Source organism: Carcharodon carcharias, chromosome 5 (assembly GCF_017639515.1).
Source record: "Carcharodon carcharias isolate sCarCar2 chromosome 5, sCarCar2.pri, whole genome shotgun sequence".
NCBI lineage: Eukaryota > Metazoa > Chordata > Chondrichthyes > Lamniformes > Lamnidae > Carcharodon > Carcharodon carcharias.
The window spans coordinates 81,258,666-81,284,630 of NC_054471.1; positions in this window are offsets into that span (position 1 = coordinate 81,258,666).

Genomic DNA, 25,965 nt, shown 5'->3' on the forward strand with positions numbered 1-25,965 from the left:
ACAAAGCAGCTAAGATCTAATAAACTCCATCTGCTTGCCTTGATTCTGTAACATAGATATGGGCTGGAAGGGGGCCATTTGGCTTATTGAGCCTATAATATTCTTGATCTTGCTATGCTTACACAGAGTATTTACAGAGTCTGCTGAGGTCAGGAATAATTAACTCTATTAAGAAACATCTTACAGTGGCTTCATCTACGAGAGAGCAAAGTTGTGAGGTCTTGCATTATTTCCTGTGATGATGTATACGGCATCTCATTAGTATAACACACAGATAGAATTGACCCCTTATACTACATCTCCCTTCAGGTCTCTGATTTTCCCCCTTATACTACATCTCACTCAACTGTTTGTCTTCCATTTCTTTTTTATAGGGCCAACTTGGATCCAAACTTGCTATCTTGGTTAGAGGTCTGGCAGGTGGCATGCTTTTTGACATTTGTCATAGTTCCACGTCTGACTGGAAGGATAGTCATCCTCCTTTACCCTCACCTTATCCAAGTCACTAGCTTGCACATGCTGTATTAGTGCATCTGGGAGAGTGGGGAGTTAAGCTCTCAGTCTTCTTCCCACAAGGAGTTCACATGGTGCTAAAACATTCTGGAGTAGAGTTGAACAATAGCTCAGAAGTACAAGTTGGATGTCATTGTTTTCCCTCAGCAATGCTTTCACTGTAAGCGCCCATCTTTCCACTTCACCATTGGCTTCAGGATATCTTGATGAGCTGATAGTATGAGCGAATCCATAAAATGCTGTGAAGTATTCAGTGCGGTCCATTGTCTGAGATTACAAGTTCTCAGATTCCAGGTCTTGCAAATACCTCCTTTAACGATGTTATCACTGCTTCAGAAGTGTGACCCTGCAGTTGCTTGTCTCTATCCATCTAGAGTAGTAGTCCACTATGGTCAAGAACATCTTAACTCTCTGTTTGAAGAGTTCCATCCCATGGTCGTAATGGGAAGGAATATGACATCAATGGTTCTCTTGTCTCCTGATGGTGAATAATATAAGTAATATAGTTTGATATCATCTCCTCCAATGACTTTGGGAGATGTGGCCACCAAATGGAATTTCTTGCTCTGGCTTGACATTTTGTGATGCCCAAATGTTGTTGGTCTAAGCATTGCAGTGTGTTGAGTCCCAGAACTCTTAGAATGACCACTCTGTCATCATAGCTGACCAAATCATCAACTACACTAAGATGTCCTCTCTGTTCATAGTACTGTCCAAGAATGGGATGTGTGGGATGTATCCTGGCCATCCTTTGACCTCGTACTTTCTGACCTGAGCACATTCTTCATCAGATTTCAGTGCACCTCTGACTTCATTCAGTCGCTGAGTTGTTGTTGGTTGGGTTGTGGTTGTTGTCGATGCAAAGGTTTCTACCTCTTCAACAAGACTTACACCACCTTGTTCAGGCCTTGCCACTGGGATACAGGAAAAAGCATCTGTTGTATTCTGATGCTTTCCTAGAACATACTCCGTCTTTGCATCTAACCTCACCATCCTTAGTCTGAATGACTCATGGAGGCATTTTTAATAACTCCTTAGAAATTAAGACTGTCACTAAGAGTTTGTGCTCTATCTTTATCTTGAATTGGAGACAAAGATCATAATCTGCAAGCATTTCACAAACCCATGTACCAGATAATGCTTCTTTCTCTACCGTTGCCTATCTTTGCTCAATCTCTGTCAGTGAATGGGATGTGTAGTAAACTGATCTACACTTTCCACCCTTCTTTATCTGAAAGGGTACAGCTCCCAATCCTGTAGAAGATGCTTCTGCAGTAATGTCTGTGGGTAGCTCTGGGTCATATTGAGCTAAAATGTCAAGTATTATCGGCATTTCTGTGATTTTCTCAAAGGACGTCTGTTGTGCTTCCTCCCAGCACCGTGTGTTGTGTCGTAACAGCTGACATGGTGGCTCATTGACGACAGCTAGATTGGGCAAGAACTTTCTGAATTAGTTTGCCGTACCCATGAATCTCTGCAGCTCTGTCATGTTCCAAGGAGATGGAAACTCCTTGATTGCTCATGACTTCTGTGGATAAACTCTGACACTTGATGCATCCACAATATACCCAAAGAATTTGACAGTCGGCTGTGAGATTTCACATTTGTTGTTGAGTGTAAATCCTGCTTCCTTCAGACATTGCAGCAAAGCTCGCACCCTAACGTTATGTTCTGTCTGAGTGGATCCATAGATCAGGACATCATCCATGTGACATGCAACTCCATCTAGTCTTTCTTGGATGCTTGACATTGTTCGCTGGAAGATTACAGTGCTGGTGTGATGCCGAGAGGGAATCTGTTGAAACAAGACCTTCGAAGTGGTGTATTGAAGGTTGTGAACAACTTAAACTTTTCATCAAAGGATACTTGCCCAAAACCTTTATTTGCATCTAGCTTCATGAAGATTGAATTCTTTCCCAATTTTGCTAAGAGTTCATCCACTGACGGCATTGGATGAATTTTACCTTCCACTGCTTTGTTCAGCTGTGTAAGATACACAAATTCTGATTGATTCATTGGGTTTTGCCACTGGGACCATCCCCGAGCACCAGCTTATTGTTTTGTTCCAGGTGAGATAACCCCTTGCTTCAACATAGAGTTAACATTCTTCTTTACCTTTGCCAAGAGAAACTTTTCTGGGTGTAAGCAGACACATTGGCTCCATTTCAGGATGTACAGTTCTATGATATTCTGTCTTCAGCTTTCTTAGTCCTGTTAACAGCTGTGGAAATTCAGCTCTGAAGTTTTTAAGCTGACCTTCTCAACTTTCCAGTTCCTCTGCTCTGCAAATCAGATGTAAATTGGTGCAGGCTTTCCTGTTTAAGGTTGAGCAGCTCTGCTTCTGTATCATATATAAGGTAACAGGGTTGCATTCAGTTGTCCTATGGCCTTGAGTTCTATCCCTCACGGTCCCTAAGTTTTCTGCCTGATGGCTGAAGAGAACTTTTGTCCAACCACAGTTCAGCATCAGAAAGAACCGAAACTGTTGCACCTGTGTCTTTCTTAAATTGTGCCTTGTTTCTCTCTACTAGCATATCAGCACTTCAGTAGCTTCCACTGTGTTTCTGGATCTCTCCAAGGCAATGCACCTCAATATCATTGACATCTTCTACTTCATGGATCTTGCCATCTTTTGAAGGCTTCTCTTTTTGCTTATTCTGTACAGGCTTCTAGCTGCAACAAACAGCCTGGAAGTAACCATTCTTTCTGCAAAAATAGCATTTGGTCTCTTTGGCAGGATAATTTTCACGCCTGTGTTTTTTCTGCCAGACTGGTTACAGTTAGCTGGGGCGGTTGACAGATGCTCTTCCTGCCTACCCTGGTTTTTTAAGGCTACCTCACTGCTTTCAAGTATAACATACTACACTGAGTCCGTCATTTTTGGGATGTGGTTCTGCCTGTCACCCTGAATCTCCGATCGATTTTGCTTCTTGACCTCAGCTTGTCTGCTCAGTTGAGTCACCTTTTTTAAGGTGAAATCATCTCTCAACTGCAACAATTCTGTCCCTGATTAGTTCATCTCTTAAACTGCCATATTCACAATGCTCTGCAAGTCTATACAGATCATTTATAAATGCATTAATACTTTCCTCTTGTCTTTGGGTATGTTTGTTAAATTTAGCCCGCTCAACAATAGTATTCATTCACAGATTGAAGTGGGCATCAAGCGCCTTTATTATTTCATCGTCCATAGCTTTTTCTTCATCGACCTCTTGCCTGACTAGTACATCGGCTACACAGCCACCCATTGTGCATAATAGCATATCAATTTGCTCATTGCTTGCCTTTGCAGTGAGGCCCGATGTTGTGCAGTACCTGGCAAATCTGCAGTTCCAATTCAGCCATGCTTCTGCCTGGTTCACACCTGTAAATTAATTGAAGCTCTCTTGCAATGGCAGAGACTTCTCCATTCTTGTTCTTTCACTCGCTGCCGCCATATAATATTCTTGGTCTCATTGTGCTGATACAGAATGTTTACAGCTGGTTCAAGGAAAACACTAACTTTATTGAGAAACATCTTATTGTGCTTTCATCTGCAATGAGATCTGAAGAGATAGCAAAATCATGAGATGTTGCATCACTTCGTGTGTTGATGCATATTGTGTCACATTAGTATAATAAATGTCTAATAAATGTTTATTGCTAAAACCAATTATAGATTGCAGTTTATAAATGAGCATTGATGGTATCTAAAGCTCTAACATGCCAATTATATTTAAGATAACATAGAAAATTTGAACCCACCATAATAAACAGTTTTGGATGTGCAATTGGATTAGAGAAAATATAGGTACAATCCAGTACAATTTCTTAAGGTTTTGAAGAGTCTTTGTCTCAAAAAAATAGGGAATTTTGGAAAAGGCCAGAACTCAACATGGCTGACTGACTCCCCTTTAGCTATGCTGTGTGTTTAATAGAAGTTTCAGCTGAACTAAAAACAAACTTCTATTATGCCTTGTTTTTGAGAAAATCAACTTACTTTTAATTATTTTTCAAATTTAAAGACCTTGAGGAGTATGTTTGCCATCTGAAAAGCCAGCTACATGTCTAGCTGGCTGGCTTCCAAGGATTTCAGTGTTCTCGCGCTTTCTGGCTTTGGCAGTAATTCAAATATGACTGTAGTATTTTTCAATTATTTGCCTATTAATGCTAATTAACATCTTAAGTTGCCTATCAAATGTGTTACTTCTGTTACAAATGCAAGTCTTTCTCTTAATTTTCCTGATATTTGAGCACGATCAAATGTGAAACTGGTCAATATATGATTCATGATTAAACAATAACAGGACATACTTAATTTTCTTCTGTATATTGCCACCTGTTTTTTTTTCAGCTCCCCTGGTCCTTCCCAGACCATAGAGAACTTATGGCACTACCAGGGTGCCCCAGTGCTGTACCTGATCAACCTAAAGGAGCGCAAGTACTCATGGTGACTTGTCAAGCTCCGATAAATAAAGAATTTCACTTTTCCTATCTTCAGGATGTCCTAACGTGCTTTCCAGCAAATTTATTACTTTTTGAACAGTCACCATTGTTCTCAAATTCTTCAGTCAATTGGAGCAAGTGTGTTGACCCACATGCTTTGGGAAAAGCCAATATTTTCTTTTTGTGCAATGTCTTCTTTAAGACCAAGGGTGCACTGGGGAGTATTCTGAAAGAGGGTTAATTGGTTTCTTGATTACATCATTCAGCTCTAAGAAATGCCCATGTGACCAGAGGCTGCTATGGAGCCGAGAAGCTAAGAAGCAAAAAGGTAAATAGAAAGCTAATTGCAGCAGAGGGATTCCAGCTTGTCTGGTGGCAGGCAGTTCGGTGGATACAGAATTGGTGTGAGTGGAAACGAGCAAAGCTCACCATGCTCATCAGTTTCTGTCTGGCAGTCCAGAATACATCCTGGTGTTGCCGCAGGGCTCTGAGAATAGAGCAGAAACTGTGTTACTGCATGTGTTATACATTTGGAAAAAAGAGACAGCTGAAGACTCAAAGAGCAAGGGATTGTGGATTGGACAAGACCCACTGCTGCTGTTTCAATGTTGCCAGAGTCCAACAGACTGTTTAAAGGGGTCAGAGGGAGTTTTGGGGGATTCTCTGCCATCAGAACTCTTTTTAATTCATTCATGAGGCACAGGCATCGCTGGCTAGGCCAGCATTTATTGCCTATCCCTGATTGCCCTTGAGAAGGTGAGAAGCCTTCTTGAATGGCTGCAGTCCATGTGGTGTAGGTATACCCACTGTGCTGTTAGGGAGGGAGTTCCAGGATTTTGACCCAGTGATAGTGAAGGAATGACAATATTTTTCCAAGTCAGGATGATATGTGACTTGGAGGGGAACTCCCAGGTGCTGGCGTTCCCATCTATCTGCTGCCCTTGTCCTTCTAGATGGTAGCAATCATGGGTTTGGGAGGTGCTATCTAAGGAGCCTCAGTGAATGCCTGCAGTGCATCTTGTAGATGGTACACACTGCTGCCACTGTGCGTTGGTGGTAGAGGGAGTGAATATTTGTGGATGTGGTGCCAATCAAGCTGGCTGCTTTGTCCTGGATTCTATCAAACTTCTTGAGTGTTGTTGGAGCTGCACTCATCCAGGCAAGTGGTGTGTATTCTATCACACTCCTGACTTGTGCTTTGTAGATGGTGGACAGGCTTTGGGGAGTCAGGAGGTGAGTTACTCACTGCAGGATTCTGAGCGCTGAATCATCCCAGGTTTGTAGGAAGTGCGGTAGTGGTCGTTTTACCCGCAGGCTGCAATGGTGGGTTTTCACACCATATCATCCCAATCCTGCCACATTTTTTATGCACTTCCAGAATCACGCCATTTTGATGGCAGGCGGGCTCTCATTCGCTTGCCTGCCATCACTTTGCCGCTTCATCACACCGGGCACCATATTTAGAGTCCTCACTCCATCCATGGCTCCGCTCTCGCACAAACATTCCACGCAGTGCCTTGTGTCCTGCTCACACTCTCACCATCTATTTCCATGCAGGAGAAGCTGGCTCACATCAGCAGGGAGAGGTCCCAGGCCAGGGGTGGAGTGGCCCACATTAGGCCCCTCACTCACTTTGAGGAGCGTGCCATCGCGCTGACTGGTGAGGATGTGGACCGTGCCTGCAGTGATGGTGAGGCTGGCGGCGAACACCCACATGAGGATCCTGCACCACATCATCCCTCTCTCAATGTGAATGTGAGCACTCTCTCTCCTGCTTTTGGCTCTGCTGCATTGCACTAATTATCTCTATCGTGGTTCACAAGGAGCTCTGCCAAGGGACCAGCCAGCCAATCCCTCAGCTCTATCCACGTCCTCAGCTTCAGCCAAGAGGACCCCTCCTCCAGTGAAGAGGTGGAAATAAGCAGCCTGGAAGATCCGTCACCAAAGAGGGAGCTGCCGGTGATTCTGGAGGAAAAAGGTGTGCGCGTGGCAGGGCATTTCGGAGCCTCATACAAGCACTCCCACCTATGTTAACCCTTGTCATTTCACACTCATCCCACTGTCCTGAGCATTTTCAATGCTGCCTGCTGGAGTTTGCTTTCAGTTGTCCATCTGAGCTGACCTGCATCTCCACTTACCTACTGATCACACTTCCATGCAGCACCTGATCTCACCTACCATGACTGTTGTTTCACTTTCGATTTAGCCAGCATAGTCTGGCTTCACTGCATTGTGAACTTTCCCTGTCTTATACCCTCCCCCAGCCACCCATTTCCTCTCCCCCATCATAGGTGAACAACCCCTGGCATTACCTTCCATGTCACTTCAGCAAACCCTCTTCCTTTGGGGATGTCCAGGTGAACATATACATTCCCTTCCTTCCCGATAATCTGACTCCCACCCACCTTCACCACCCGACCTCCTCCTTCCCACCCCCAGGGTCCATGTCTGCCTCTGAAACCCCACCAACTAACCTCAATGTCCCTTCTATTACTATATTTGAACCCTCACCCTCCCACCCTACTGTCCCACCCTGCCCTCAGCCATTCTCACCCTTCCTCAATACAATGCCCACTCTCAGTTCACTCCCTAGGAGGCAGACATGGGCCAATCCGATCCCTCTTGTGCACATTCACCTGCATAACCCCCCTCCGCACGCCTTCCCCCTCTGCACCCATTTCACCCCAACCCTGGGAGCCCCTTCCCCGCCAGAACCCCTAACCCCTTCCCACCACTTCTCCCCAGAACCCCTTACCCCTCAGTCCTTCTGCCCCCGCTTCTTTACTCCTCTCCTCCACCCTTAGCTCTTCTGCCACCCTTAGTCTCTCCCTCTACCAACTTTTTCCTCCAGCCTTACCTCTTCCTCCAGCCTCACTTCTTCCTCCAGCCTTACACCTACCCTCTTCCTGACTCCTTCCTCCACTATTACATCTTCTTCAACCCTCATTCCCATCCCTCTCTGCATCCCTTCCTCCCCGGACACCCTCACCTCTCCACATCCCTCTCCCAACCCAGAGCCCCATCCCTAATTTACACCCCTTCCTCCCCAGAATCCCTTCCCCATTCAGCATCTCATCCTCCCCCTGGACTCCCCCACCCAAATCTCTGCTCTCCTTCCCTTTCACCTTCTGACCCCCTTACACCTATCTCCCCACTAATGGTCTTCTTCCCCGTTACCCCATCCTCCCCCTTTCTCCCTCCCCCATCCCAACTTCACCCAAAAACCTTAATTTCACTCTTTCCCAAACTCCCCCACCCTGACACTTTAATTCCCTCCCTGCCAAACTCCTCCCCAACACCTCTTCCTCTCCCAGCTGTTCCTAGCCCTTCTTCTCCCACCCCCTCGACCATCGCCAATTGTGAACATCAACAGTGACTTTCCAACTTCCGTGAGCTGCTTCACAGCAGAGCCATGTCCATGAGAATCCGCCCAACATGCCATGGACATTCCTTCAGTGTTCCATTGGTGTCAGGCTCCAGCACCTTCTGTTCTGCAATATGAGCAAAGTCCTGCGGGTAAGTCCTGGCTTCTGCAATTCATAGTTGTCAACACGTGTTCTACACCGGCGTGTTTTCCTGCCAACGTAGGCGGAAGATCCAGCCGGGAACGGGGGAGGTGGGGGAACGATTCCGGACGGGCTGGACTAATAATGATATGCTGATGTATTACAATGAGGTTCCCAACGTCCGATGGCGGAGAATGTGGCTCGCCATCAGCGGGTTAAGTGGACGATTGCGGACTAGTTTCACATCGTCGTGAAACCAATCACGCCATACTCTTTACTCACAGCACCAAGCATGCCTGACACTGGCAGGCACGGAAAATCCCGGCCCAAGCCTCTGACCTGTTCTCGTAGCCGCAGTGGCTAGTCCAGTTCAGTTTCTGGTCAATGGTAACCACCAGGATGTAGATAGTGTTGGATTCAACAATGGTAGTGTCATTAAATGTCAAGGGGTGATGGTTAGATTCTCTCTTGTTGGAGATGGTCATTGCCTGACACCTGTGTGGCACAAATGTTACTTGCCACTTGTCAGCCGAAGCCTGGATATTGTCCAGGTCTTGCTGCATTTGGACATCGACTGCTTCAGTATCTGAGGAGTTGTGAATGGTGCAACATTGTGCAATCATCAGTGAATATCCCCATTTCTGACCTTATGATGGAAGGAAGGTCATTGATGAGGCAGCTGAAGATGGTTGAGCTGACACTACCCTGAGGAACTCCTGCAGTGATGTCCTGGAGCTGAGATGACTGATCCAACAACCACAACCATCTTCCTTTGTGGTAGGTATGACTCCAACCAGCAGAAAGTTTTCACCTTGATTCCCATTGACCCCTGATGCCACACTCTGTCAAATGCTGCCTTGATGTCAACTCGTTCGTCCATGTTTGGACCAATGCTTTTTTTTTTATTCAATCATGGGATGTGGATGTCACTGGCCAGGACAGCATTTATTGCCATTCCCTAATTTCCCATTGTTCAGGGGGCATTTAAGAGTCAACCACATTGCTGTGGGCCTAGAGTCACATGTAGGCCAGACCAGATAAGGATGACAGATTTCCTCCCCTAAAGGGCATTAGTGAACCAGATAGGTTTTTACAACAATTGACAATGGTTTCATGGTCATCATTAGACTTTTTAATTCAGATTTTATTGAATTCAGATCCCACCATTTGCCGTGGCCGGATTTAAACCCCAGGGCATTACCCTAGGTCTCTGGATCACTAGTTCAGCAACAATACCACTACGCCAAAGCCTCATGCTGTGATGAGTGACCCTGTCAGAACCCAAACTGAGAGTCAGTGAGCAAGTTACTGCTAAGCAAGTGGCTCAAGTGAGAGAGGCATTCATAGACATGGGCCCCGTTGATGGTAACCTGTCTGGGGATTTTGGATGGAATATGGCTGCTGGTTAATGCAACTTAAAGGCCAAAGGATTGAGTGGGAGGTGAGGGATCAAACATAGCAGAAGGCGAGTCGGAGAGACAGTGTGATTGCACGTAATGCCACATATTTTGTGGGAAGTAATGTGACTTCTTGTAACTATATGAGGAGTATCTTTGTTGTGCCAACAATGCCTATTCCTGATAGGACAGTGCTTGACCATTCTGAGTCATATAAATGACATGGGGGAGGAGCATTCCTAATTTCAATCACCTTTGCCTCCAATGGAAACATTGGCTGACTGCCCCCAATTGGGAGGCGGGGGTGGGGGCAAGGGAGAGAGGGGTCAGTGCAACAGAATAAAGCAATGGGCCCTTACCCTAGAGCCTTGGTGATTGAAGGGACTGTCAATTAAATAGCGGCAGAAAACTCCCAATCAGTTAAAGGAAGTATTCATTAAGCACTGTGTCTGGATTTTACTTCATAATGCAACTCGAATTTTTAGCATCTATTGGGCTACTTTGATCAACAACCTGACACACTACTAATTGTTCATTTATTCAACTTTCTGATGTAAATCCTCTTCAATAGACCACGTCCTGGCCGCTCAGAAGGAAAAACAGCTGAGGGTCATTTTGGTCATGTCTGATTTTCATATATAAAAAGCTGTAATCCTTCTGAGAATAAACTCATTAGGATTTGAAAGGCAGAATTACAATTGCCTCAAAATTGCCAATAAACACATTTTCAGTGCAATTATTTGCCCACACAATCAACTGCTTTTGAGTTGCCAGCTTTTTCAGGAGGGCTACTTTGAAGTTCTACTGGCTGAGTTGTTACGTTAGACTACATTCGGAACAGTGAATCCATTACCCAGAGATTGAGACATACAAACAAGAGAGAGAATAAAACAAAAGTTGGCAGGTGGGGGGTGGGGCGGGGGGGGTGGGGGGGTGGGGGGGGGGGCGAAGAAAATCAAAAGCGGTGTTTTAATAGTGGAGAAAAAAATTGTGCACAAGATCCTCTGCATCAGGCAGACAAGAGAGAAAAGGCTGAAATATTAAATTATATTGCTTCAGTATTTACCAAGGAGATAGATCAGGTGGACATGACATTGAGAAATGAAAAAATGAGATGACAAAAGATATCACATTTAAAATGGTGGAGAAATATTAAATAAACCAATCAACTCCTGAACTCCTGATCTGGCTGGAATACATCTGTACATTTTAAGGAGAACCTAAAGAGCTAGCAGGGGCATCATTTATTAATTTGTTTGACAAAGGTCTAGATGCCAGAGGAGTGGTGGATTGTTAATGAAATTTCTATATTTAAAGAAGGTAGATCAAAAAGTTCAGGGAACTAAGAGTAGTCAGCTTGACATCGCTAGTAGCTTGATGGAATCCTTACTGAAGGAGAAAATGGAAAATAAACTAGAAACCAATCTAATAATGAATAGTCAACAGACACTTCAAAAAAGTTGGTTTTGCCTGAGTAACCCTATTGAATTCTTCAAAGAGATGGCAGAGAGAGTGGACAAGAATAATGCAGTAAATGCAATGCATCTAGATTTCCAAAAAATCATTTGATAGGGTACCACATAGAAGACGAATACATAAGTTCAGAGAATGTGGGAGTTGGGGAAGTAGTGCAATGGATGTCTAGCTGGCTACAAGACAGAAAGCAGAGAGCTCGGTTAAAGACTGGGGAAAAGTACTAAGTGAGATCCTACTTTGTGCAAGTGTCGGACCAACTGCTGTTCACAACCTATATCAACAATTTACACTTTAGAATCACAAACTCAATTTCTACATTTGTTGATAACACCAAATTTGGATCACAGTCAATATGAAGGAGGGCTGCAAGGAATTACAAGACAACATTCATAAACTTGCAGAACAGACATATAACGAGCAAATTAATTTCAACGCAATTAAGTGTGAGGTACTACATTTTGGTAAGAAAAATCAAGAGTTCCAATGTTACTTGGAAAACAAGAACCTAAATGAGGTTGAGGAGCAAAGAGAACTGGAGCATAAATATACAAATCGCTAAAAGTGACAAAGGGTAATATGACCTTAAAAAAACCAAAGTAAACACTTGGGTTTATTTCTGGAAGGATAGGATTGAAAAACAGAGAATTCATGCTAAACTTGTGTCAAACCTTGGTTGGATCACATTTTCTGTATGGTGGAGAGGTCTGGTTGCCGTATTATAAAAGGATATAAAGGTACTGGAGAAAATGCAAAAAAGGTTTATAAGGTTATAAACCTCAGGAAAGGACCTGACTCTTCTCTCTGGGAAAGAGATGGCTGAAGGATGACCGAAAAAAGATTTTATTTTAAAATGATGAAAATTGGTTAGAGTAGACACAGAGAAAGAGCAAAACTAGAGGTATCAATATAGTCACCAAGGATCAAATAGGGAATTGCGAAGGAATCTCTCTACCCAGAGAGCGGGCTCTCTACCACAGGAAGTAAGTGAGACAAATAGCAGACACATTTAAAAGAGAAGGGAATTAAGGCTAATGCTGTTAGAGTTAGAGGAGGAAGGATGAGAGGAGGGTCAATTGGAGCAAAAGCTCTGGTATGCACTTGTTAGGTCGAATGGCTTGTTTTTTGTGGAAATTTTAGGAAAGGCAAGCAAAGAATAAGAAAGATGCACACATTTTTGTCTCAGCTCATCTGCTGTTGAATCTATCATCCATGCCTTTTGTTACCTCTAGACTTGACCATTCCACTGCTCCTCCAGCTGCTTTCCACCTCCGTGCTCACTGAACTACACTGACTTCCGGTCCCTTTCACATCCGGATTTTAATTACACCACCATTCTCTGATATGCCTTCAACTGACAAGGCCCCAATCTCCAGAATTCCCTCACCTCTCTACCTCTTTCAAGCAGCTCTTCAAAACCTACCTCTTTGACTAAGCATTTGGATATACCTGCCAAATATCTATTTCAGTAGCTCGGTGTCAATTTTTGCTTTACGACACTCCTGTGAAGTGCCTTGGGATGTTTTACCAGGTTAACAGGTGTTAGATAAATACAAGTTGTTGTTGCTGCAACAGAGGAAATCAATAAGTGTTTGATAAATGGAATATTGACAGTTGTTACTGGTATTTAAAGTGACACAATTTATTAGGCTCCTTATACAGCTAAATTGAACTACTTGCTGTTACAGTCACAGCACCTTAGTTAAAACTGAACAGATGCTGATACTTGTTGGTAATGAAGATTTCAGCAAAGGCTACCCTAGTTCTATGAACATCCCAATCCCCTGAGCAATACAATTGTTAAACTGAGTTGCAGGTGTGCATAAAGACCTTCTCAAAATAACTTATAATCTCATAGTTAAGACCTTGGCTAGCATCTCTAGATCTCAGATGAGGAGCATTGCATGGGGATAAGGGGAGCTCCTTAGTTGAACTGTTCCTTTAAATGCATCAGAGTGAATTGTATTATGTAAGATAAAACTAAATTATTTTCCATGGTGCTAACTTTTTTAAACAAAGTTATTCAATGTATTTCTGTTCTGTTTGTTCTATATTTTCCAACTTATGAGTTTAGATAGCTTGCTAAAGGTGACATTCTTTTTATTGACCAGCCACTTACGTACTGCTATCATTATGAGATTGTTATGTTTTACGGCTGTGTCTTTAACTTAAGGTAAAATTGAGATGTTCATGTGACCTGTTCTGCAGTCTGCCTGGGTGATTTGATTGTTAGAGATTAAAGTGGGCCCAGGTTATTTTATTGGGAAGAAGGTGCAAGGTGTTTATACTTAGAGACAAGGTGTGTACGAACAGTGGATAAACTGCGATTCTCCAAAGTCCCAATGTGGAATTCTCTACCACAGGAAGTAAGTGAGACAAATAGCAGACACATTGAAGGGGAAGCTGAACAGACATTTGAGTGAGAAAGGAATAAAGGCTAATGGGTTATAAACATTTGTGCTTTAAGCTATCCATTTACTTCTAACATAAAAGAGAGTTGGGGTTTCAGGGATAGCTAATCAGCATTTCTACCTGGATACATTTGTTTCCATGGAGATGGGTTTTGAGAGGGGAAGGATCTAAAAAATACCTGAAACCTCACATACAAAGTTAGTCTGCTAGGATCCAAGAAAGGGTGGGCAGCTATAAGCGGCAAGATGCTGTGTTTCGCCATGCAGGAATGAGGATAGGAGCTTGCACTTGAATTGAAAAGATCAAATTCATGAGGAGTTAAAACATGAATGGAAGATTCACCTGGGTTGCACTAAAGGAAGGATCTCCGGGAGGGTGGGGGGGGGGGGGGTGTTGCGGGGGCGGGGGGCGGTTTTGGTGGGGAAATCTTACTGTGAAAGACGGTTCTGAGATTAAAAATTCCTGGACTGAGAAAGAAAAAGAACAGAAGTAAACCCTCGGGAGCTGAGAATCACCTTGGACTGGATCCAGAGAATTGAATGTCTACTGAAAGGATGATGTAGAGTATATCTGTAAGGTGTATTTTCAGGTGTAATAAAAGAGAAAGGGGAATGTTCAATTTTTTGGTTTGAAGAATAGGTTGCCTACAAAGATAGTATTTAGTCAGTGATGTTTTTAGTCCTTTGCTGCAGTAAAAGTTTAAAAACATGAAATAGTGTCATGCCATCATTTGAGCAATTAATTGGAAATTTGATTTTTTTTTTAAAGTTATCAGTCTCTATGGAGATTGTAACACCACTTTACACAGGCAATACACTTCTCTTTATAGACCATGCACTTAGTCAATTTCTCCACACCATTGCATGCTCGTGAATTGACTCACTAATGGAGCAAATTAACTGTTGCAGCAGGATTACTGCGCTTTTCTGAATGTCAGTTGCATGATTCAGAAGACAGAATCTGACTATTCCAACTGCAGTGGCTGTTTCACAAAAGTAGGATAAAAAAATTCAAAGCAGAAATTTAGAAATAAATTGATTTGCTTGAAGAACATTGATGCGACCAGATTATTAAAAAGTGAGTTTAGCTCAAAACGTAGAAACTGGAACTAATCTAAAATTAGTTTCATACTAAGGTCTTTTAAGCATTAGTCTAAACCTTGGGATTAGACGGGTCATTTCAAAATATTTGCCTGAAATTTCTATAGAGGTTCTCCGGCCGGTGATTGGCAGAACAGTGCAGAAGTGTCGCAAATGACTAAAAACAGACTATTACAAAGTTTCTTCAGGAGGCGAGAGGATTTCCCATCCAAGTTGGTGCAGGAAATCAAGAGAATCCTGTAAAATGTCAGGAGCTTGTAGTTGAGGTATTTGGAGAGCTGAAGCTCAAGCCATTACCAAAATGGTAAAAGCCTTATCTGTCTCAAAATGCTGCTGCTTTCAATTAGGAAAATAGGTTCAAGGGATGAGGCACTACATTTATGTAATTGTGAGCTGTTTATCACGAATCAGATTGAACATGGTTGTTGCATTCTGATAGACAAGGGTATGTGGGCTAGAAACGTTATTGCTCTGTTCTAATCACAGGTGTAAAACAAACACTCAAGCATCCAAGATGGCAAGAGGCCCATATATATTGATACAAGGGCAACTAGAGATGGGCAATAATTGCTGGCCTAGCCAGCAATGCCTCTGTCCCATGAATGAATAAACAAAAGTAATCAAAAGAGGCATCCAGTGTCCGTGTTTGAAACAGGCAGTAGACCATTTATTTCCAGATGTAAAAAGCCGAAACCCCATTTGATGCTTCCCCTTTACCAAATTGGCTTGCCCTGAACACAGCCAATGCTTGCTGGTTGCATTCAGGAAAACAAGATATCTAAGCATCCTAACCAGTGATCCTTAACAGGACTGCTGCAGGCCATCTGCAAAAAGTAACATTTGAACAAAACCTTATATGAGCACAAATGCCCCTCCCAGTCCCACACTAAATGTACAGATTGCTGACAGCCTACGGTTTACCTTGCTTCTCCCAATCACATGCCAGTTCTGATTTTGCACCCACCCCTTCTCTCAGACCTATTGACAACACTGCAGATTGGCATTCAGAAGTTCTTCATCAACGGGCTGCGGGGGTGTTGCCAAACAGGTATCCACATCTCATCAGCCAGCTGTAAGTGAGGCCCAAATATAATTTTGGGTGGGCCTACCTGTCGTGGCATAGGGACCAATTTCTATGTCACTGTGCAACGTAGAATAGCTGTGGCAAGGTGGGATGCAGTTCAACATTCTCAGTAAGTTAATGAAGAAATGAGTGAGACGGCTTAGTGTTTAAGGAGTTCAGAAACAATAGATTACAAATGACAAAATGAATGGATTTTCTTTTTTAAAGAAAATAACTACAAGACAAGGACTATCATATGGACAGAATTTGCTTGCAATTATTTCAATTAAGACATTTTATATCAGCGTCTACATCTGAGAAGTTCAAGGATCATGGGAGATAGCTGGATGGCTCATTATTTGGGAAATAAAAGGAAAAGCTTGACCTGATAAATGGATATTTAAAACTAGTAATTTTAGACAACAAGGTAGGCTTGCATTTATATCTATATTTTCATAACCACTGCATGTCTTAAAGCACTTTACAGTCAATGGCGATTTGTTTAAATGCTCTGTTTCTCATACTGTTCAGAAATGTAGTGGGTGTAGGTAGTTGGAGCAATGCAATGGAAGCTGCTGATGATAGGACATGGAGCTGGGTTATTAATGCGAGGGAGATTGATGCTATCCCAAAGGATCAGTACAAATTAAATGATTGGGCTAAGAAATTGCAGACGGAATACAAGGGCTGGGTCTTTGAATGCACAGTCCTGGCGCACAGCCATACCTGAAGAGCATGCATTTAAAAATTGGCTCAGAAAACTGGATGGAGCAAGGCAAACAAGATTACTTAGATTCCATGTGGCTGATGGGCTACATCTTGTTTGAGTGTTTGCTCATCTTTTTCAGGTCAGAACTTCAAAGATTACTGGGTTTAACTGAGCTCAGAGGCAAAGAGGCAAGGTGACCTCATTGCTCTGAGGCGTTAGAGGGCGTCAAAGGAATAACCTTTCTTCAGCGATGGAAAGACTGAAATGGGACATGATCCAAGTTTGTCAATAATGACAACACTAGTATAAACACACAGCCACATCTTAAGCTGTGGTCACAGAACTAGAGGACAAAAATTCCTTCATAAATTTAGACCACCTCTATTTAATCTCCCCTTATCCTTCTCTGCTCTAAGAACAACAATCCCACCTTCTTAAGCCACTGCACGCAGCTGAAGTCCCCCATACTTTGTACCATTCCAGGAGATCTGTTGGGAGACAGGAGCTGTATTTTCATCTTTATCATCTGGGTGGTAATCTGACGGAATTGATTTTGTCGGACTGTCCGATTTTCAGCACCTTGTGCATTTTCCCTGTAAGTACCTATGTTTTCAGAGAAATAGGCCTCACACTCAGGAATCTCTTCCCTTAGTTCCTCCAGCTCACACTTTTATATTTCATTCAAAACCAACTAGGCCTGTAGTCACTGAATTTTAAAAGAATGAGAGGGTGTCTCATTGAAATATATAAAATTCTGACAGGGATGGACAGACTGGATGCAGGGATGACATTTCCTCTGGCTTGGGGGGATCTAGATGAAGGGGTCACAGTCTCAGGATACAGGGTAGACCATTTAGGACTGAGATGAGGAGGAACTCCTTCACTCAGAGGATGGTGAACCTGTGGAATTCTCTACCACAGAAGCTGTGGAGGCCAAGTCACTGAATATATTTAAGAAGGAAATAGATAGATTTCTGGACTCTAAAGGCATCAAGGGGTACAGGGAGAGGGCGGAAGTACAGCTTTGAGATAAAAGATCAGCCATGATCATATTGAATGGCGGGGCAGGCTCGAAAGGCCAAAAGACCTACTCCTGCTTCCAATTCCTATGGCCAGAATTTTCTGGCTGATGTGCAGGTGGTGGAGCCTGCATGTCAGTGCTTAAAATGTTGCACACTAATGTCAGCGCGCGGCATCATGATATTTCGGTCGGCGGGCGCGCTTAGCAGCAGGGCGTTCACCTGCCATTAATTGAAGGCCTCGTTAAGACCCTGGATTTTGAGGGGCCCGTGCAAACTTCAGGTCAGCGCAGGGGCCCAACGGGCAGGTGGGTAGGAAATTTTTTAATAAAACTCATGCACTGGCGGGATATGTGGACTCAGAGGGGTTGTTCATGTTTTCCGCAAGGTTTTAATTGCGGAAAGTGTTTTAAAGTTGCCTGTGTGATTGTTAGCAGTTCTTATCGATTTCCAAGAACTTCTTGTGTACTTTGAAACCAACCTGCAGACAGTAATCTTTCTCGGGCCTGCAGCTTTCCGGAGGCCTCCATTTAGCTTGGGGGTATGGGTTCTGACATCTCCACTGGAGGCAGCTCCTCTGAGGAGGAAGGGAGGGATAGAGAAAGGAGGAGGCCAGGACTGGACAATCAGCCTCCAGGGGAGCCATCTTTGGGAGGCCAGGCGCAGGCACAAGGGGCACAGGGCCAAGAGGTTGTCCAAGGTGCAAAGGGCTGCAGAAGACGTCACTATCCTGCTGCCAGGGTATACAGGCGGCGAAACAGCGACCTTAATGTGACTGAGGTGCAGTGCCGAAGGAGGCTCCGACTCTCAAGGGAGACGTCAACTATATCTGTTAGATGATTGGCCCTGAGATCTCCCCTAACTGTGTGGGTGGACACCCTATGCCAGTGGCTCTGAAACTCACAGTTGCCCTCCACTCCTATGCCTCTGGCTCCTTCCAGGGCTCGGTGGGTGATATTTGCGGTGTCTCCCAATCAGCTGTTCACACTTGTGTCAAGCAGGTTACACACGCTCTGTTCAGACGGGTATTGACCTTCATCCACTTCTGCTGCGATCAGGCAAGTCAGACACAGCGAGCCAGAGGCTTCACGGCCATTGCTGGCATCCCTCGCGTCCAGGGTATCTTTGATTGCACACATGTGGCCATCAAGGCGCCAGCAGGTGAGCCCGGTGCCTTCGTCAACAGGAAGGGCTTCCACTCCATGAACATGCAGATAGTGTGTGATCACAGGATGCAGATTCTGTAAGTCTGTGCAAGGTACCCGGCAGCTCCCACGATGCCTACATCCTCAGACACTCCTAGGTGCCGGGGCTCTTCAGTGCTCCGGCTCAGCTGGATGGTTGGCTGCTGGGTGACAAGGGCTATCCCCTGCGAAGGTGGCTCATGATGCCTCTCCACCGTCCAAGGACAGAAGCTGAGCAGCGGTACAATAGGAGCCATGGCACCACAAGGGCTGTGGTGGAGAGAGCCATCGGTCTTCTCAAGATGCGTTTCCATTGCCTGGACTGCTCAGATCACTCCAGATCACATCTCTCTGATAGTGGTAGTCTGCTGCGCTCTGCACAATCTTGCGCTGGAAAGCGGAATGCAGTTGACGATGAAGACCTTGACGCCCTGGATGAGGCTGCACATGATGAATCCAGCAGTGCCTCAGAGGATGAGGAAGCACAGGGCGATGATGAAGGGCAGAACGCCAACCCACTGTTACACCAAGGAGGTAGGGACACCCAGGACAATATAATCCAAAGAATCTTCAGCTAGCTCCACACACATGGATCAGCAAGAATAGCATTGCCAAGCGCTTGCACACATGGCATTTAGGTGCCACATCTTCCGCCTTTTCAGCTGCAACTAAGGGTTTAGTACAGAAACATCAATGTCCATTCAAACACCATGATAAATATGTGAAAAAGAAAAATGCACCACAAATGAAACACCCTCAGCCATGGTAACAAAAGTGGACTTTATTCTGTCCAAAAGAAAAGCAAACAATTCCCCATTGCAATAAGAACAATTTGGGTCCCTATTTTAGGGCCAACACAAAATCACCAGTGACACACCCGTGGAGTGCCTAACGTGCCTTATGCTTATGTTTTCGGGTGCTACGTCTAGGTGCCACCCCATCACTCAGAGTGGCTTGAGAGACAGCCAGCTGACTCTGCTGTCCTATTGGGCTCGATGACCTTGGCGGGTGTCCTCTGGCCCGTGGAGCCTGTGATGGCTTCGCCTGGGAGGGAGTGGCCAGTTCCTGAACTGGCACCTCCTCAGTTGTCACTGCCTCAATGGAAGAAATGTTGACTGGCAGAGGGGCGGAGAAGCTGCTGCCCTCATCAGGAGCACCATGAGAGGAGCTCGCAGCGATGACAGGCAGCTGCTGCGCCAACGTGAGGTCCCTTTCGATCTCTCTGCTCACCCCAGATGCATGGGCACCGAGCGCCAATGCTTGGTGTCCACAACATCTCCCACATTGGGAATGACCCCCCGTGGCCAGTACCGCTGTGAGGGCTTGCAGGTCAGAGTGTATCCCAATCATAAAATGTTCCATTCAATTGAAGCCCCTCTCTATGAGAATCACCAATCTCTCCTTGGAGAAAGCCTGAAGCTCTGCCCTGAGGGTCAAACCTTCACGTGCACTCTGCCTGGACTCCTCCGTCACAGAGAGCAACCGAAGCATTCCCTCATGCAACCCTGCCAGATGCAAACGCACTTCCTGCCACCTTTCCTGCAGCTGCTGCATTGGGGACAACTCCAGAAGCACGTCATCAGTGCTGGACTCAGCATGTGCCTCGTCCCCTGCAGCCCTCTGTCTGCTTGCGCCATCGGCACGCTCTACCCCTACCACCTCCTCCAGTGATTGTGAAGTGCCCTCTCCACTGTGACCTGGGAAACTAGCCAATGGTAAAGTCCCCTTCGAGGTGTATGTGTCTGCGCTAGTGCCTGGCTGGCTGAAATGATGTGCCGCGAATTGCACATGTTGGCCCTCAGGTTTGGAGGGGGTGCTGCGGTGTCTATGGGCGCGGTGATCTGGTGGTGATGCTGAAATTAACAAGGACAGTGCATCATTTAGCATACAGTCAGTTCAGCCTTTCATCCCTTTCCCCCCCAGCCTCATAAGTCGCTCATCCTTCAAGACCCTAAAGAGAAGAAAATTGGTGGGGTGGAAAAGAGTCAAGAGGAGCCCCAACCATTAAACGCACATGCTGACAGGCTGGTCAGATGGCCTCAGGTATGCCACATGGCATGTTATGTACCATAGGAGTGGGGAGAGTGCAGGGGTACCTGACCTGGATGCACGCTGGCCTGGATAGTTGTGGGGCTGAGGAAATATCGCAAACGGTTGCGACATTTGCCGTCGATCATAGGAGATTGACAGGTCACATTATTGGCCTTCATTCCGTTAGGAGGGGCATAGACCGGGTAGGCAGAAGGCAACATTTCCCCTTGGCGCAGGGATGAGTAACGTGGTGGCATTTATTTAAGTTGAGTGCCATGAGGTTTACAGCTGAGGTGCTGAGGACCTTTTGAACAGAGTAATGTGGGGCGCACTGGCTGAGAGGGTGGTGGAGGTTCCAACCCCCCCCCAAAAGATGCAATAAGAGTTTGGCTGTGCAGCAACGATCCAATGGCATGTTAGGCCATGGAGAGAGTGGTTACAAATGGGATAAGGTGACTTTGGAAGGCGGTGGAGACGCGAATCCTCAGGGGACGAGGGTCCCTTCTGTATGACCCACACACCAGAGTGTCTCAGTCTGTGAATGAGCATTGTTTCAGCATTAACGATTGCAGCAGCCATCAGTGGTTTGTATGATGGGCAGACAGAGTGGATGGGACTGTGGACCTCAAATACCTGACCGCTGGACCCCAGCTTTGCCGCCCCTGGCCGCCCTGGCCTCCTGCCTCCTGCCCAGCTCCATGGCCTGTTCTTTGAAGGGTGGGAGGCGCTGGAGGAGGGCAATCCCGTGCATTGTGGTAACTTTTTGCCTGCAAAACAGAGAAGAGGATTTATTGGGGCTGGTTGCTCATGTACTCTACACGCAAATGGCCCAAACATAGTGGCCCATCTAAGGCCTCCAGCGGCTCCTGTCCACACTACTGGTGATCAGTCCCCAGAAGATAGTACGGCTGGTCCCAACCTCCTCCCCTAACGGCCACCTTGGACACATTCAGCGTCCATCACTTTGAATAGCACACGGGTCTTAGCGCCCATGGCAAGGAGCCGCATCTAGGTGAGGTGCCAATGGCAGCAGATGGCACTTGGCCAAAACACCTTGAGGCACCCCTTGCACCATCTCATTACCATCAATATGACATGTGTTGGAGTTCTGAGTATGTGTCGTGCGGCCTCCCCTGCAGGTTGCCCCCAGACTACTCAAATACCACAAACACCAACATATGCTGCATCGAGAACCCTTCTTCACCTCAACCACTAAGGCTGGTGTAAGCATGGTCAGTACCTGTTTGCCCACCCAGCGTGTGCTAGATGCCCTATGCAGTAACGACAGCAAGACATGGTCGGGGGGCTCAAAGGCTAAGGCTGCCTTCTGGGTCAAATGGCCAAGATAGACATGGTACTCACCCATCCAGAGTGCAGAAAATCATTGAATCTTTTTCTGCACTGGGTGCTGGTGATCCGCACATCATCATGGGCACTTGCACTGTCACCCACCTCCTCCCACGCCTGGCTGGTGACATGGGGGGCCCTCCTCCTCCCATCCTCCGGATACAGCCGGTGCCAATGGATAGACACCTCTTGGAGGAGGACAACAGGGCATGCATCAGAAAATCAGGGGGCACAGTGGTCCCCCGCTGGCCTCTCCTGCAGCCTGGCCCCTCCTCCTGCTCATGCTGCTGTGCAATTGGTCCTCCCTCTCATGCTGCTGTGCAATCGGTCCTCCCTCCCTCTCTCTCCGAGTGGCCATGGTGCACTGCCTCAAGCAGGCTGCCTGGCCACTCTTTATACAGGTTGCCTGTTCCCCATTGGAACTGGCAGTCTGAAGCCGCCCGTCCCATGACTATTTTCCCGTTCTCCACGGGAGTCGCTTACCTGCTGGGTGGGCCTTAATTGGCCCGCCCGCAGAAAATGGCGGCATGGCCTGTTTCGCCAACGGCAATTGGCCCGCCTGACCAGCAAACGGAAAATTCTGACCTATTTTTCTAAAACCATTTTTAAAACCCATTTTTAAATATTTATTCTTTCATGGCGTGTGGGCATCTCTGAAAAGGCCAACATTTGTTGCCCATCCTTAATTGCCCTTGAACTGAGTGGCTTGCCACTCCATTTCAGAGGGCATTTAAGAGTCAACCACATTGCTGCGATTCTGGAGACATATGTAGGCCAGACCAGGTAAGGATGGCAGATTTCCTTCCCTAAGGGCATTAGTGAACTATGTAGTTTTTTACAACAATCAACAATGGTTTCATGATCACTATTCCTGAGACTAGTTCTTCAATTGCAGATTATTAATTGAATTCAAATTCCACCAGCTGCCTTGGAGCTGCCCTGTACTGAGAACATTGACCTAAACCTCTGAATTACACATCCAGTGACTTTACCACTACACCATCCTTCTCCCTATTCAGACCACGGTTTTTGGCATCCCCTACTCTATATTGGGCTTGGCATCTGTCTTTCCTTATGTCTCTGAAATCTTTTGGGATGTTTTTCTATATTAAAGTTAGCATGGAAATGGCAGATATTGTTATTATAGTAGTAATTGTAAAAAAAACCTGGGCAATGATATCCTGGTGAGGGGTGGAACAGTGCCATCAAGCCTTTCTCCACAATATGGGCCCAAATCTTCCGATTCAGAACTTAAGTCTATGTTGCGTGCTGGGACACTGTGGAAATCATAACACTCATATATGCACTGTAATTGCACAGGAATGGGCTGATTTGCGCTGCCTGGGTCATTTCATGGATTCCAGGGACTTTGCAGGTCTTATCTGGTTACTTACCCTGGAAATGTTACACTGTTTAATATATCAAACAACTCAGTGTTCAAGCCAGTGTAAATCAACTGAGCACCACAACTCACCCCCCCAATCAGCCCCCAACCCAACCCAACTCAACTAACCCCCAACCCAACTACCCCTCCGACTTGACCTGATTATCCCCCAACGCAACCCAACTATTCCAAACATGACATGACTACCCCCCCCAATCCAAGTACCCCCAACTTGACTATCCACTCATTCACCCACCCAGTCATCCAACCACTCACTCGCTCACCCATCCACACACCCACGCACTCAACCACTCACTCACCCAACCACTCACTCACTCACCCAACCACAAACCCAGCCACTCACCCATCCACTCACTCATCCACTCACTCACTCACCCACTCACCAACTCACCCACTTACTCATCCATTCACCCGCTCACTCACTCACTCACCCACTCACTCATCCACTCACCCATTCACCCACTCACTCCCTAATAATCCACTGAAAGGCTTGAGAACTTGAAAAACTTACCTGAATATGCCAGCTACTGTCATAAAATGTTCTCTCTTCACCCATCCTCACTTGCACTCCCTGGGATTGCCCTGTAGAGGCTGTACTGGCCTTTTTCTGCTGAGTCTGGTCTCAGAGGAGAGGGTTGAAATTGTACAATATCGTCATGCTGCCAAAAACTTTGCAGGCAGTGGCAAAGCAGCCAGCATTGCACACAGCATTGCAGCCAGCATTGCGCACAGCATTGCAGCCAGCATTGCACCCAGCATTGCAGCCAGCATTGCCACAAGAACTGTGCCCAGCATTGCGTCCAACATTTCACCCAGCATTGAGAACTACATTATGCCCACCATTGCGTCGAGCATTTGGCCCAGCATTACATCCAGCATTGCGTCCAGCATTGAGCCCAGCATTGTGTACAGCAATGAGCCCAGCATTGTGTTTAGCATTGAGACCAGCATTGAGACCAGCATTGTGTCTAGCATTGAGCCTAGCATTGTTTTTAGCATTGAGCCCAGCATTGAGTCTAGCATTGAGCCCAGCACTGTGTCTAGCACTGACCCCAGCATTGACTCTACTATTGAGGCCAGCATTGAGGCCAGCATTGTTCCTAGCATGGAGCCTAGCATTGAGCCCAGCATTGTGTCAAGCAATAAGTCCAGCATTGAGCCTAGCATTGTGCCCAGCATTGCATCTAGCATTGAGACCAGCATTGACCCAAGCATTGCTTCCAGCATTGAGCCCAGGATTGGGCCCTGCATTTCATCTTGCATTGCGTCGAGCATTGAGACCAGCTTTGAGCCCAGCTTTACCTCCAGTATTGAGCCCAGCATTGAGGCCATCATTGTGCCTAGCAATGCGCACAGCATTGACTCTAGGTTTGTGTCTAGCCTTGTGCTCAGCATTGTTTCAAGCATTAAGTCCAGCATTGTGCCCAGCATTGCGTCTAGCATTGAGCCCAGCATTAAGCCGAGCATTGCATCTAGCATTGTGCCCAGCATTGACCCCAGCATTGTGCCCAGCATTGCTTCTAGCATTGTGCCCAGCATTGACCCCAGCATTGTATCTAGCATTGGCTGCAGCATTGAGCCCAGGATTGCCTCTAGTATTGAGGCCAGCATTGAGCCCAGCATTGTGTCTAGCACTGAGCCCAGTATTGAGACCAGCATGTCGTGTAGCATTGAGCCCAGCATTGTGTCTAGCATCGAGCCAAGCATTGAGCACACCTTTGCCTTTAGTATTGAGGCAAGCATTGATCCCAGCATTGTGCCTAGCATGGAGCCCAGCATTGAGCCCAGCATTGTGTCTACCGATGCGCCCAACATTGTGTTAAACATTGAATCCAGCATTGTGTCCAGCATTGAGCCCAGCATTGCGCCCAGCAATGCCTCTAGCATTGAGCCCAGCATTGTGTCTAGCATTGAGCCCAGCATTGAGACCAGCATTCCATCTAGCATTGAGCCCAACATTGTGCCCTGCATTGCATCTAGCATTGCGTCGAGCTTTGAGCACAGCATTGAGCACAGCATTGCGTCTAGCATTGAGCTCAGCATTGTGTCTAGTATTGAGCCCAGCATTGAGCCATGCAATGCGTCTAGCATTAGGCCAGCATTGAGCCCAGCATTGTGTCAAGCATTGAACACAGCATTGCGTATAGCATTAAGCCTAGCATTGAGCCCTGCATTGTATCAAACTTTGTGCCCAGCATTGTGTCAAGCATTAAGTCCAGCATTGTACTCAGCATTGCATCTAGCATTGATCCCAGCATTGAGCTGAGCATTACGTCTATCATTGAGCCCAGCAATGAGTCTAGCATTGAGCCCTGCATTGCATCGAGCATTGAACCCAGCATTGTGTCAAACATTAAGTCCAGCAAGGTGTCCAGCTTTGA